This window comes from Adiantum capillus-veneris, chromosome 4 (assembly GCF_014529385.1).
Source record: "Adiantum capillus-veneris isolate H3 chromosome 4, ASM1452938v2, whole genome shotgun sequence".
Taxonomy (NCBI): domain Eukaryota; kingdom Viridiplantae; phylum Streptophyta; class Polypodiopsida; order Polypodiales; family Pteridaceae; genus Adiantum; species Adiantum capillus-veneris.
In genome coordinates this window covers 27,898,306-27,913,669 of record NC_140934.1, presented here as the reverse complement: position 1 = coordinate 27,913,669, position 15,364 = coordinate 27,898,306, and positions in this window count along the sequence as shown.

Here is a 15,364-nt window from a genome sequence, read left to right as displayed (position 1 = left end):
CTGTGAGATAGAGATAGCATCCTTAATCTTTTGAAAAGATTCTTGTAGGTCTCGGCTATACTCATCTGCAGCGAAGATCTTCCCATGTACCTTAAGTAGCAAGGGACGTTTTGATCTTCCCTCAATTACCTCGAAAGGTGCTTTTCTCGTGGAAGTATGTACAGTGTTATTGTAAGCATACTCCACTAAGGGTAAGTACTTCTCCCATTGGGATCTTTGATCTACTTCCCTTACATAGGCTTTTAGTAGATCGAGAATGGTTAGGTTAGCTATTTCACTTTGGCCATCCGTTTGTGGATGATAGGCCGAAGAGAAGTTTAGCCTTGTCCCTAAATTCTCAAAGAGACCCTTCCAGAAATTACTGGTCATTCTAGGATCTCTATCCGACACTATGGACATTGGCAAGCCATGGTACTTGAAAAATTGTGAAATGAAGAGGGTTTCCATTTGATGGGCTTTGATAGTCTTTTTGACAGGTATAAAATGAGCTTGTTTATTGAACCTGTTTACTATCGTCCATATTCTCATATTCCCATGGATAGACTTAGGCAATCCAAAGATAAAATCCATGGATGTGCTCTCCCATGGTGAATTAGGGATTGGCAAGGGTTGAAGCAATCCAAGTTGCTTCCCTCTATCAAATTTTGTCTTTTGGCATACCACACATTTAGAAACATACTCTTGTATGTTCACTTTCATGGTAGGCCAATAAAAATATGTTTCAATTCCCTTTAAGGTAGACTGAATCCCTCTATGCCCCGCATAAGGTGGAGCATGAGATTCATACATTACTGTCTCACGTAGTGAGTTAGTAACGCATAGTCTATTGCCATAGAGAAGATAACCATCTTGTAAAGTAAATGGTTCTTCTTTCTTCCCTAATGCAAGGGCTGAAATCACATCTCTAAAATCGGGATCAATAGCATACGCATCTATCATTGAAGATAGATCATTGTGAGTTGCTATGGAAACCGCATTCACTCTCGGCCGTCTTGAGAGTGCATCAGCTACTTGATTATGCTTGCCAGCAATGTGAGCAATATGAAAATGAAATTGCGAAAGGAAATTTGCCCACCTCATTTGTTTGTCGGAGAGCTTGGTTTGCATCATGAAGTACTTAAGACTTGGTGATCCGTTCGCAGAATGAAAAGAGTCCCCAATAAATAGTGCTTCCTTGAGTCTAAGGCATGTATAACTGCAAGGAGTTCCTTTTCGTATATGCCTAGAGCTTGCTCAACAAGGTCGAGCCTTCGACTCTCATAGCCTATGGCGTGCCCTTCTTGGAGCAAAACAGCTCCAAGGCAATCACCACAAGCATCACATTGGACCTCAAATGGTTTTGAGAGATCCGGTAGTATAAGCACAGGTTGAGAGATAAGCTTTTCGAAAGCATTGTTCTCCTTAGCAGACCATGTATACCTAACACTTTTCTTTGTTAGGTCATGTAATGGTCCCGCAATTTGTGAGAACTTTTCTATGAAGCGTCTATAGTATGCACACATACCTATAAAGCTTCTTAATTCATGAAGATTCCTTGGTTTAGGCCATCCTTTTATTACCTCTAACTTGGATGGATCCATTTGGATGCCATCTTGAGAGATAATGTGACCTAAATACTGAATCTCTTGCAAGAAAAATTCACTTTTCTTTCGATTAACATAAAGTTTATTCTCTCTTAAAACTTGAAATATTAGTTGGAGGTGTTGCTTGTGTTTGTCTAATGAATTAGAGTAGATGATAATATCATCAAAGAACACTCCAGTGAAGGTTCGATGAGGCCTGAACAGCTTCTCCATCAAGCGGTTGAATGTGGTTGGTGCATTGGTCAAGCCAAAAGACATGACAATGTATTCGTAAAGACCAAATGTGGTGAGAAATGCGGTCTTTACAGTGTCTTGATCAACTATCCTTATTTGATGATAGCCACTTTTTAGGTCAATCCTACTGAAGTAGGTCGATCCTTGTAGCTTATCAAATAGGTCTTCTACCCGTGGAACGGGAAACCTATTCTTGATAGTGATCCTATTTAGCGCTCTATAGTCGACACACATACGATATGTGCCGTCTTTCTTTTGCACTAATAGCACAGGTGAGCAAAATGGAGATGAGCTAGGCCTAACCATGCCCTTGTCAACTAACTCATGCACTTGCCGCATAATCTCCTCTTGTTGAGCTTGAGAAACGCTATAAGGAGGTTTGTTAGGCGGCGAACTTCCTGGAAGAAGTTCAATTGCATGGTCATCATTACCTCATTTAGGAGGTAGCTCACAAGGGATGTCGCCAATGAAAATATCTTGAAACCCCTTGAGAAAATTGGATAACTCTAATTCCTTTTGGTTGCTTTTATTTTCTTTTGCTAAAGCATTAGGTTCATTTTGAGAATCTTTAACAAAAATCATGTACACGGAAATAGAGCTCTTTATTGACTTGTTGAAAGCTGGTGTATGTACAATGGGGATAGTGTTACCCATTTTCTTAGCATCTATATACATGTCTTTTTCCCTGAACTTAAAGGAGATTCTCCTTTCAGGAAATTTAACATTGGCAGCCAGGCGGTCAAACCATGGTGCCCCTAGGATTACATCCTCATGTTTGAGAGGAGAGATAAAGAAGTACTCTTTGTCCACACAGCTTTGAGCATGAAGCCTCAATTTCCCGATTAAGGGAGTGACTGAAGCTTCTTGCTCCTTGAAAGCACTGTCTGCGGGTAGGACATCTCCCATCTCGTAGGCTTGTATGCCTAGCTTGGTGGCCAACTCTATAGATATAAAATTGTGAGTAGAACCAGGGTCAAAGAGAATAAAAGCATCATGTTCTCTTACCTTTCCCCAAGCATGGCATAGAGGAGATCCTTTGTGGTGAGTTTGGTGAGTCTCCTCCTCTTGGATTTCAACCAAGGAAGCTCTAGGAGGATCTTGGCGGTTGTTCTTTTGGGGACAAGAGCGGTACGCATGCCCTTGTTCGCCGCACTTGAAACACCGGTTATCCTTGCGATAACGCTCAAGCTCTTCAGGAGAGAGTTTGTTCTTACCTTTGTAAACTCCCTTCTCTTTAGCTTTGTTGGAGTTGCCCTTAGGAGACTTTTGGACATTGTCCTTTCCCTTAGGCTCATTGGAACCCTTGTTTTCCGGGGGCTTATTATTTCTTTTAGCCCCCGTTTGGAAATTGATTCGAGAGGCCACCATAGTATGGTGTATTACCGCCGATATGGTACGTGGTCTTTGGGAGTTGACATACTCCGCCATTTCTTTGGTTAAGCCCGCACAAAATTGTTGCTTTTGCTCTCCAAAATCCAACTTTTTGAAGACAGTGGCTTTGAGTTGTAGGTCCCAAAACTTGTCTACATATTTGTGGATGGATTCATAGGGAGAGAGCTTTAAGCTTCGCCATTCGGTGAGTACTTTGTCTTTGGCATCGGTGGCCAAAAACTGCTTCATAATGGAAGCTCTTAAAGCTTTCCATGTTCGTGGAGCTTCACCGTTGGCTCGTAGGCTAGACCACCATTGCCTGGCGGACTTTTGAAAGTGCATAGCTACATGGCGTAGTTTAGAGGACTCCGTGAAGCCCTCATCTCCAAATGCCGCATCGAAATGTTGGATAAAGGCCAAGACTTTGTCCGTAGCACCAAAAGTACCATCATAGGTAAGGAAAGAGATGCTCTTCCCTCCCTCTTTGAACTTCTTTAGCTTGGATGACCTCTTCCATGCGGCATAGGATTTCCTATGGCCTCTTCTTTTTGATGGTTCAAAGGTTGCACCATCACTTTCTTCAGAAGGTGAATAATTTGAAGAAGGTGGAGAAGAGGGTGACCTCTTTCTCGCCTTTTTCTTGTCTTGATCTTCGGCGTCTTCACCATCGCTTTCATAAGAGGAAGAGGATGAAGAAGATGGAGAAGAGGGTGTCCTATTTCTCACCTTTATCTTCTCTTGCTTTTTATCATCTCTCTTTGAATTAAGGTGTGGAGAAGAGTGTGATGGTCTTCTCCGCTTTGGTGGTGATGGAGAGCGTTTAGCCCGCCGTCTTCGTGGAGCCATCTCCGCCGAGGTGGCGGGAGACTCACTTCTTTCTCGTTCCTTCGGTGGAGGCTCTTGAGTTCTCCTTTGGGAAGGAGATGCATCATCAAGAATTAAATTCTTGAGCCCTTCGTATGGATTCTCTTCTTCTTCTTGAATCGAAGAGAGACCTCTTTTGGGAGTCTCACAAGGAGGCTTCCTAGGTGTTCTCTCGTCATGGTGATGAGCTTGGAGAATCCCGTGAGCACGGAGCTGCCGTTGCACTTCACTTTGGAGAGATGGATTGCCCATGGCTTGTTGAAGCCTAGAAACAAGATAGTTAACAAGCATCGGAGCATCATTAGTAGCTTGCTCATTAGCAAAATCAAAGTTATCAACATTAATTTCACTCTCTTTACTATTGTCAGCCATTCTAACAACTTTTCGGTGTAAACTTTTTAGGTGTACTTTGGCACTTCAAGCCCTCGTTGCTACTCCTCTTTACCCCTTTAGAAAAAGCACTCAAGCTACTGTACCCACGGCTCGAATACCATTAATTGCAAGGAATAGAAGAGAGGGTCCTTCAACACCAAAACAGCACCGGCTCCTGTCAAGCTTCTAATAACTTAATAGTGGTTAAGCCATAGGCAAGCCCCGTAGGACTCAACTATTAAGAACATAGCTCTCGACGGTGATGCCCCGTTATCTGCACAAAGGCAGGCGCACTGCAAGGCTGAAAAATCCCTATTCTACTTACTCACAGGCAATTAATAATACCAACCATTTATAGCTAGCTTGAGGACCTCCCTTCTTGAGCAAGAAAAGAGAAACCTTGTGCTCTGATACCAATGTAACATTTAATGGCCTAAAAACTTATGTGTAGCAGAAATTAGCATGAACATAGTGGGCATTTCATTAGAATAGATTCCTAATGAGAATTACAAGAGTGCTTGGGTGGAGAGAGCAACAAAAAGCATAACACCTAGTTAGATAGCATCAAAAATACTTTCAAAAGAAGGAGAAATTAAGCTATTGACAACAGTTGAGGACCGGATTTGCATGGAGCCAGTCCCCCCTCCAAAAGGCTTTGTATTATGGTTTCTCCCATCAAGAGAGACATTGTACAATACAATTCTTTGTGTTCCTTCAAGACTAGCTAGTTGAATGAAGATGAAAGCTTCATGCACTAAGCAAAACACTTAGCAAACACAACATCAATTATCCCCGTTCTCAGACCCAAGACCTCACACACCTTCGAAGATGGTGAGAGCTAGCAGGGTATGAGAGTAGATTGAGAGGAAAAAGGAGCATCTTACGAGAAAGATGTACATCTCCTCACATAATCACTCATATTAGCATAGCTTAGCTTAGTAATTAGCATGGTAGAGGAGATGAGCATGCATTGAAGCTTGGATCTTGGTTGGATTTGCATCACAAAGACAAGAGTTGTTGGTGTAGGCCTCCCTTCTCACAAGCTTGGAGAAGGTGGTAAGCTTTCCATTAAAGCTTGAGAAGGAGAGAGAGTCTTCTTTACTTCACACATGAGATTGTGTGAGTGTGTGTGTGATAATGCCTTGCAAAAATCAGCCCCCTCTCTCTCTTGGGCGAGCCCTCTTGCTATTTGCTCTTGCTCTACCCCCATTGGACCTCCCCAAGTCAAGCCAATGACAATTAAGTAGCATAAGTGATAGCCTTCTGACATGTGTCCCCCTTTCCCCTTTTGTGAGAGCTTTAGGTAATTTAATAATTCAACTAAACTCTCATTGGACCCCTTTGCCTCCTGGCCAATAGGAATCAGGTAAGCCATTGGGCTCCTGAATGCTCATTGGACCACTTGGGAGACTATCCAATAGTCTTCTAGAGGACTTAATTCTCATTGGTTCTTTTATTAAGTGTTTTTAAATTAATTAAACTAGATTTAGTCTAGCCTAATTCTCATTGGTCCACCTCCAAGGCCATCCAATAGGAATTGGGTACACCTTGTGGGCAACAGGGCTAGGGAGTTGGCATGTGTCCCTCATTCCCTTTGTCTAAAGGGGGCTTGTGTATGTGTGTGTGGCTTTCTCTCTCATCCCCTACTCCCAAGGCTCGCCCCCTCCTATGTAGGGATTTGAAAAGACTTTTTGGTCACACAAAGCATCCAATTTCCCCTAGGGTTGACCTTTGGACACAACCTTTGAATTTTGGAACCTTAGCATTTTGGAAGTCTTAATGGGCTGAACCTTAGGGTCTTTTTAGCCCATTGTTGCACATGGCTCTTTTGCAGATGGCCCCCCCTTTGGATCCCTATTTTCCCTCCTTTGGATCCCTATTGTGGCCGATCTTCTAGCTTAACCAATATTCTAGCTTTTTCTCCCCTGGCACTTCCCCACATTAAATGATCAGTTTAATACGAGAAAATCATTTAGGAGAATTAGATATATATTATTATGACAACTTAATACCTATACATTTTCCTCTCCCGGCCGCAATGTGGGCTCTCCATTACAACTCTCATCACCATAATTTTGGAGCATCAAGAATCACTCATCATCCCCATACATACTACATCACATGTAGCTTTAGTCTCATAGGTCATATTTGACCTCCGAGGACGATAATAAAATCTATTTATCTATCTATCTCTCACACGATTACACAATCACATTCACACACACATGTTTAACAATACTATGGCCAACTTAAATTTTTTAACATTTTTTATGCTTGTTTTCTTGTCATACCTACAATTGTGAGTGGAGATGCTATATTAACTCAACAAATAATGTACAACCAATCTCAAGCACTACATGTGCCTGGAGGGGGTAACATATTCAAACATAGTTATAATCCACCTCGATGTGCTTTGTGCGAGCATGAAAAAATGGATTTCTTGCAACTGCCAATGCGCTTTGACTATCAGTGTAGATGATGTTTCGGTGTCCTATCCAACATCCAAATCAACCATAAGGTGTCTGAGCCATACAAACTCAACCGTACCTGTGAAGATTGCTCTATACTAAGCTTCACAACTGAAAGTGGCCACAGTAGGTTGCTTCCTGCCCAACCATGATATGCATGACCTGCCAAGCATAAAACAAAAACCACTTGTGGATGCTCATGTGTCATAACAACCAACCCAATCCAAGTTTAAAAAATCATGCAAATCTGGTGACAATGATATCCCCTTGAGATAAAACAAACCACGATGTATAATGCCACTCAAGTAGTGAAAGATCCTTTTAACAATTTGCTAATTCTTAGACCCTATAATATAAATCTACTAACCAGCTGTGAGACTTCAAATTGAATATCCGGCGTCATATTGCATATATAAACAAGGCATCCAACATCCATATGATAAGGAGTGACATCAGTAACCCTAGCATCATCTTGAAAGTGGCATTCACTTGAGCTTGGCATTCAACAAATAAGCAGCACACATGATAGCCTCAAGCCAAAATGAATGTGGTAAAGCTTGACTCTTGACCATACATCGTGCCATCTTCGTAAGCAACCTGATTTTTCTTTTAGCGACATCATTTTGTTGCGATGTACATGGCGCTATACATTGGTGTTTTATCGTACGACTAGCTAGAAATGCATTAAATTCACGAGATGTAATGGAAATGGCCTATGAACTTTGAGAATAGCGAAATTTAGAGAACTAGAGCGAGCATTTTTATGAGACTACTTTGAAAACATAGAGGGTAAACTTAATTAGCAGTAGCAACATAACCAATATACTTAATTAACTTGGCATGAACAATACTTTTGCAAGAGAGAGAATTAGAGAACTTGACAACAATTGAGGACCAGATTTATGCGGAGGCGGTCCCCCCTCCAATAAGCTTTTGTATTATAGATTCTCCCATGAAGAGAGGCTTGGTACAATACAATCTTTGTGTTCCTTGTGACCTAGGTGATGCAATGAAGATGGAAAGCTTCATGCATCACGAGCATAACATAAACTCTAAAAGCATTAACCATCTCCAGCCTCAGTCCCAAGGCCTCAAATACCTTTGTGTTACCATATACATGTGGTAGTGATGTGTGTGAACACACTTAGGACCGTCGGGGCACTTTTTTCCTCACTAAGAGGTTTTTTCCCCCGTGCATTGTATATACGCCCATTCATCCTAGGCTATCTATCTTTCCATTTCACGCTAAAGAAAGCACTCTCTGTTGTGTGTCTTGAGCTTCCTTCATCTTCTCCAAACTATGTGTGTTTTTCTACAATCCTAATTCCAACAATTGGTATTAGAGCAGGTTACGTCCTCCCGGGCTTAGTTGCGAGCAGCTCCAACACACGCTGCTCGCTTTCTTTGATTTTTGTGAGATTTGGCGAGCATTTGCAGGTTTTCTAATTATAGATTCGGATTTTTGATTCGGGCTCATTTCGCCCTCATTTCGGCCTCCGTATCCACCATAGGCAGTACTATGCAGGCTATTTCGTTATTTTGTGTAAAAAAATTTTCAGTGTGATTTTCCGCATAACAAGTCCCTTGCAATCTTCTACGGTTTGTGCTATATGGCACGTGTTGTTCCTGCTTTGTTTCTCCTCTTTTTGGGAAGTTTTCACATCAAGTGCAAGCATTTGCCATGGTCGACAACAACACAGATGTGTTCAAGATGTTTGGTGTGCTGAGGACAGATTGGATGGGGACAATTACCATATGTGGGCTTACATGATGCAACATGTTCTTATGTCAAAGGGTGTCTAGAATATAGTGCAGGGCATTGATGTACGTCTTGGTTATGAGGATGTAGGCGATGTTGAGGATGTTGCAGGACTTGCTGCAAGGATTGCTTCTGTTAGAGTTGTTTTTCCTATCGCAGAACAAGCTCGTTTGGATGTGAAAGATGCACATGCTCATACATTGATTGTATTGTCTGTGAAGTGCACTATTACTCCCACATTAGTTCAGTGAAATATGCAAAACGGGTTTGGGATATTCTTGTTGGTCTCTATGCAAGTCGCAATGAGGCTAAAATTGCATTTATGCGTAAAGAGCTAGAATCAAAGATTATGCATGAGGAAGATGACATGGACACTTTCCTTGCTGGTGTCAAGGATATCAATGAGCGTTTTATTTTTGCAGCAGGTGAAGTCATTTCAGATAGTTCCCTTGTGCAGACTGTTATTGATGCCTTGCCAGATTCTTACCAGACTTTTGCTAGTACTTGGAGACTTATGAAATACTGAAGTTGTCAAGTTTAATGCATTATGCACATTGTTGTTGCAAGAGTCGCTTTGCAAAAAAAACAGGACTAGACAGATAGCGTGCAGTTGAACATGCATTTATTATTGCTCAAAGAAAAGGTGGTAACAGTAATGCAGCCACTTCTCATGGTTCTTCTGCGAGTGGAAAATCACATGTTCCTAATGCTTCTGTTGGCAGCAATTCGTCTGGAAATTTTGGTGATAAGGGCAAAAAGAAGATGCGTTGCCATTATTGTAAAGCTAATGGTCACTTGATCAAGCAGTGTCCTAAGTTGAAGGCTAAAGAGGCAAAGAAGAAAGAGGGTGGTTCCATTGCAAATGCTGGTTCCACTAAAAATGCAGCTATTGTTGAGTCTTCTGTGAAAGGAATTGTGATACTGATGTTGATGCAAAATGGGCTTTTAGTGCAGAGTGTACATATAATCCTGTTGTCCATGATTCATGCATGATGTCAGCTGCTGCAAATCCACATGTGTGGTATTTTGGCAATGGTGCTACAAAGCACATTACCTCACATCGTGATTTGTTCACCTCTCTTGAGTCTGTCGCTCATGGGAATTCAGTTACTTGTGACAACAATGCCTCTTATCCGTTTCAGGGAGTTGGAAAGATTGTGCTTATTGCTGCAAATGGCAGTTCTTTCACACTTGATGATGCACTTTATGTACCTGGGATCAAGAAGAATCTTTGTTTGTATATGCACTTGCTAGTCTTGGTCTTGTAGTAATATTTGTGGATGACAGATGTACAGTACATGATCTCAGTTTCGGTGATGAAATTGTTGCATCTGGCATTTTATGTCGTGGGCAGTATAAGCTCACTTTGTATGACAAGTGTGGGCAGAATTTTGCAAATGCAGTTGTGGATTCAAAGGCTATTTCATATGAAAAACTTTGGCATACACATTTTGATCACCTGAAATTTGCCAGTTAACTACGTTTGCAAAAATCTGATATGGTTGCTTCTTTGCCGCCTCTTGAAGTACCTGTCAAACATGTTTGTGAAGGCTGTATTTTCGATAAGATGCAGTGTTCGAAGTTTCCAAAGGATGGTTCAGTTAGGGCCACATGCAGGTTGTAGCTTGTGCATAGTGATGTTTGTGGACCCATGCAAACTCTATCCTTGGGCATTTACCGTTACTTTGTGACTTTCGTTGATGATTACTCCAGGCATGCATGAGTATTTCCGCTTAAAGCAAAGTTCGAAGTGTGCTTCAAACAATTTCTGGCTATGGCTGAAAATGTCTCAAAATGAACTATGGGCACCCTCCGTTCCGATCAAGGGGGAGTATATGTCCCATGATTTAATGCATTTTTGGCTAGTCATGGGATAAAACACCAATGTACAGTGCCTTATACACCTCAGCAAAATGGTGTTGCTGAGAGGAAACACAGGTCACTTACGGAAATGGCACGATGTATGGTCAAAAGTCAAGCTTTCCTGCGTTATTTTTGGCTTGAGGCCATCATGTATGCCACTTATGTACTAAACAGGTGTCCTACAAAAGCTTTGCAGTCTATTACTCCATATGAAGCATGGCATGATAGAAAGCCTTCTATTGAGTACATGCGTGTTTTTGGGTGTTTGGCATATGCTTTGGTGCCACAAACACACCGCAAAAAGTTGGATGATAAGGTTGTCAAATGTAATTTTGTTGGTTATAGTGTTGAAAGCAAAGGTTACAGGTTGTATCATCCACAAACAAAGGGTATTCTAGTTTCATGGGATGTTGCATTTGTGGAAGATTCTTTTTAGTCCTTGTTGTCAATATACTAGAGACAGTAATGTAAGCTCACAGGATATTTATGACACTTTGTTGCCTCTTTTCAATGGTGGAAGTACGAATGTAAATTCCAATGAGGTAAATGTACAGCCTATGGGGATTTTTGAAAATGTTACAGATCAGCCTATTACTGATGCAAATGTACATAATGTACTTGATGAGGAAAGGGTTGAAAATGAGCAGGCTAGAGGTATGCCAAAATGGCTAGTGCATACATTGTGTGACAGTAAATTGGATGCACCTTTGTCTAGTCGCACTCGTTCAGGCTCTCGCCATGCATCTTATGCATCAGATTGTCATCCTTTGACTGTGTCTAGCTTACATGATGTTGAGGAACCTCTGTCTTTTGATGAAGCACAGTATTCAAAAAATTGGTTGGCTGCCATGCAATTAGAATATGATGCACTTATAGAAAATGACACGTGGACTTTATGTGATTTGCGTCCTGGCAAAAAGTCCATTGGTACAAAGTAGGTTTACAAGTTGAAACACAAGCCGAAGGGTGAGATTGATCACTATAAGGCTCGACTTGTTGCAAAGGGTTAGACATAGAAAAAAGGCATAGATTATGAAGAGAATTTTGTTCCCACTTGTCATATGACTACTGTGCGTTTTCTATGTGCATTGGCATCTCATTTTGGTTGGGATGTACATAAATAAGACAGTGTTACTGCTTTCTTGAATGGTGACATATTTGAGGAAGTTTATGTAACATAGCCTCCCGGTTTTGTCAAGAAAGGACAAGAGGATAAGGTGTGCAAATGTAACAAAGCTTTGTATGGGTTGAAGCAATCTCCTCGTATGAGAAGGCTGACACTCATTTGGTCAAACAAGACTTTCGTAATAGTCCAACAGAAAGCACATTGTATGTAAAGCTACGAGGGTGATGTACTTCTCATTCTGGTTCTTTATGTAGATATTTGCTGATCACTGGACCAAATGAGAGACATATTACTGAATTTAAGGCTGATTTGAATGCTACTTTCAAAATGAGAGATTTGGGACTGTTGCATCATTACTTGGGTATACAGTTTAAGTAGTGTGATGGTGGTATTTCCTTTCCCATGGAAACAGGTTTGAAATTGAGTCTTCATGATGTTGATGATCCTACAGATGTCACTCTTTACCAAACTGTTGTTGGATGCCTCATTTATGTATGCAGCACGAGGCCGGATATTCAGTTTGTAGTCTCATAGGTTTTACAACAACAATCGGTCCAAGGAGAAGGGAGTTTACAAATGTAAAAATAAACTATCTCCTGAAGAGCTAGAAGCTTTTCATAAGGACCACAAATGCTTCAAGTGTGGGGAGCAAGGACATGGCTACCGTTCTTGTCCCAAAAGAATACCCACAATGAGACTCCTAGAGCTTCTATGATCGAAGCTCCAAAAGAGGATGCTCATTGCAAAGGATTACCTCTCTCCTATGCTTAAAGATAAGGGAGCATGATGCCTTCATCTTTCTTGACATTGGCTCTACTCAAAATTTAATATCTACGGAGTTGGCCACCAAGTTACGCATTCAAGCTCATGAGATGGGAGACGTAAATGAGATAGGCTTGCACCTTAGCACCTTAGTCATTAAGCCCCTCGAGCACCTTAGTCATTAAGCCCCTCAAGCACCTTAGTCATGGAGAACCTTAGCACCTTAGTCATTAAGCCCCTCAAGCACCTTCGTCATGGAGCACCTTAGTCATTAAGCACCTTAAGCACCTTAGTCAACAAGAACATCAAGCACCTTAGTTGGCAAGCATGACAAGCACATCAAGCACCTTAGTCACCAAGCATGACAAGCACCTCAAGCACCTTAGTTAGCAAACACGACAAGCACCTCAAGCTTGCCTAAGTTTCCACCTCAAGCACAGCCCTAGCTTGCCTAAGGTCCTAGATCTAAGGACTTGTAACACTAACCTTTGGAGGTCTTTAATGAGGCTAAACCTAAGGTATTTAAGCTCCATTAGCTAGCATTGCTCTTTGACATACCATCTCTCATTTGGACCCTTTAACTTTGGCCCGGTGTTAAAATAGATCCATAAGCCCATGTCTATATGCTAACCCTTGTCTGGTTTATTCTCCCACATTAAATCATCAATTTAATATGAGAAAAACATTTGGGTTGGTTAGATATTATATTTTATGACATTAATTCTCTCTTGAAATCATAGTCGTCTTGACTATGAGGTAGAAGAGATAAAGCCTTAGTTATTTATCGATGTTTCTTAGTGGGTAGAGGATCCCTCTTTACCCTACGACATCATTCCAAGATGGATGACTAATCCATTTAGGGCTTGGGAGACTTCACTGCCGCAAGCATGTCTACTCTTGAGTCCATTTCATTCTCTTAAAGTAGACTGACAAATTCTACTTGGTGTTTGAGAGACGTCGTCATCACAAACATGATTCTAAGTATGCATACTACTTAAATTTGTGCACAAGAAAAAGAGAATTAGTCTTATAAGACAAAAATATTGATCATTTAAAAGAAACATGTACATTTTCTTACTCTAATGTAGCATTGTAAGCATTGACAAGGTTCATACTATCTTTAAGTTGTATTCCTTGCATCCATCTAGCATCTTCAAAAGGATAATTTTTAAACTTAATAAGATACAGTCGGATAATCTTACCATGTCGTTGTACCTTGTCCTCATGCCCAAGGATAGCTTTGGGTTGTAGCACCCCATCTTGGTCTTCGATTTCTGGGGGGTCTTCAATAATTGGTTCACTTGGTGGCTCTCCTTTGTAGGGCTTAAGTAGGCTCACATGAAAAGCATTGTGGGCAACATGAGTTGATAATCCATGTCATTGATTTTCTTCAAGATTTCAAAAGGACCATAGTATCTTTTTGTTAGTTTAGCATAATACTTTTGATGGCCCGTAGTATTTTTGCCCATCGTTTGCCTTAATCGAGCCTTAGGAAACTTGAGTAAGACCCAATCATTTTCTTTGAATGTTAAGGCCCATCTGTGCTTATCAGCGGCATCAGCCGTTTGCCTTTGTTGAGAGATGGATATAGCCTCCTTAATCTTTTGGAAAGATTCTTGTAGGTCGCGGCTATACTCATCAGCATCAAAGATCTTCCCATGTACTTTAAGTAGCAAGGTACTTTTAGGTCTTCCCTCTATGATCTCAAAAGGTGCATTTCCCGTAGTAGTATGGACATTATTATTTTACGCATACTCTATAAGGGGTAAGTACTTCTCCCATTGTGAACGTTGATCTACTTCTGTAACATAAGCCTTTAGTACATCGAGAATTGTAAGATTGGCTATCTCACTTTGATCATCCGTTTGTGGGTGATAGGCCGAAGAGAAATTCAATCTTGTACCTAGATTTTCAAAGAGAACTTTCCAAAAATTACTGTCATTCTAGGATCTCTATCTGACACGATGGATGTTGGCAATCCATGGTGTTTGAAAATCCGAGATATGAAGAGAGCTGCCATTTGGTGTGCCATAATAGTCTTTTTGACAGGAATAAAGTGTGCTTGCTTGCTAAACCTGTCAACTATTGTCCATATTCCCGTATTTCCATGGATATACTTGGGGAATCCAAATATAAAATCCATGGATATACTCTTCCATGGTGAATCAAGGATTGGCAATGGCTGGAGTAATCCAGGTTGCTTCCCTCGATCATACTTGGTCTTTTGGCATACCACACATTTTGAAACATACTCTTGTATGTCTACTTTCATGGTAGGCCAATAGAAGTACGTCTCTACTCCTTGAAGAGTAGGTTGAAGGCCTCTATGCCCCGCATAGGGAGGAGCATGGGATTCATACACGACTTTCTCACGAAGGGAGTGGGTAACACATAGCCTATTGCCATGGAGAAGATAACCATCCTGCAAGGTGAATGGTTCTTCTTTCTTCCCCAATGCAAGGGCTAACATTATATTTTTAAAGTTAGGGTCAGTATCATATTCATCTATCATAGAAGATAGATCATTGTGAGTTACACGGCATTGACTCTTGGTCATCATGAAAGTGCATCAGCCACTTGCTTGTTCTTACCAACATCGTGAGCAATATGAAAATAAAATTGAGAAAGAAAATTTTCCCACCTCATTTGTTTATCGGAAAGCTTGGTTTGCGTCATGAAGTACTTGAGGCTTTGGTGGCTCATTCGCGGAGTGCCCCAATAGATAGTGCTTCCGTGTATCTAGGGCATGTAGAACAGCTAAAAGATCTTCTTCATATATTCCCAAGACCCGTTCATCAGTATTGAGCCTTCGGCTCTCGTATGCTATGGCATGCCCTTCTTGAATCAATACTGCTCCAAGGCAATCACCACAAGCATCACATTGGACCTCAAATGGTTTTGATAGATCCGGAAGCATAAGGACTGATTGGGAGGTAAGCTTCTCTTTGAGCTTGCCAAAAGA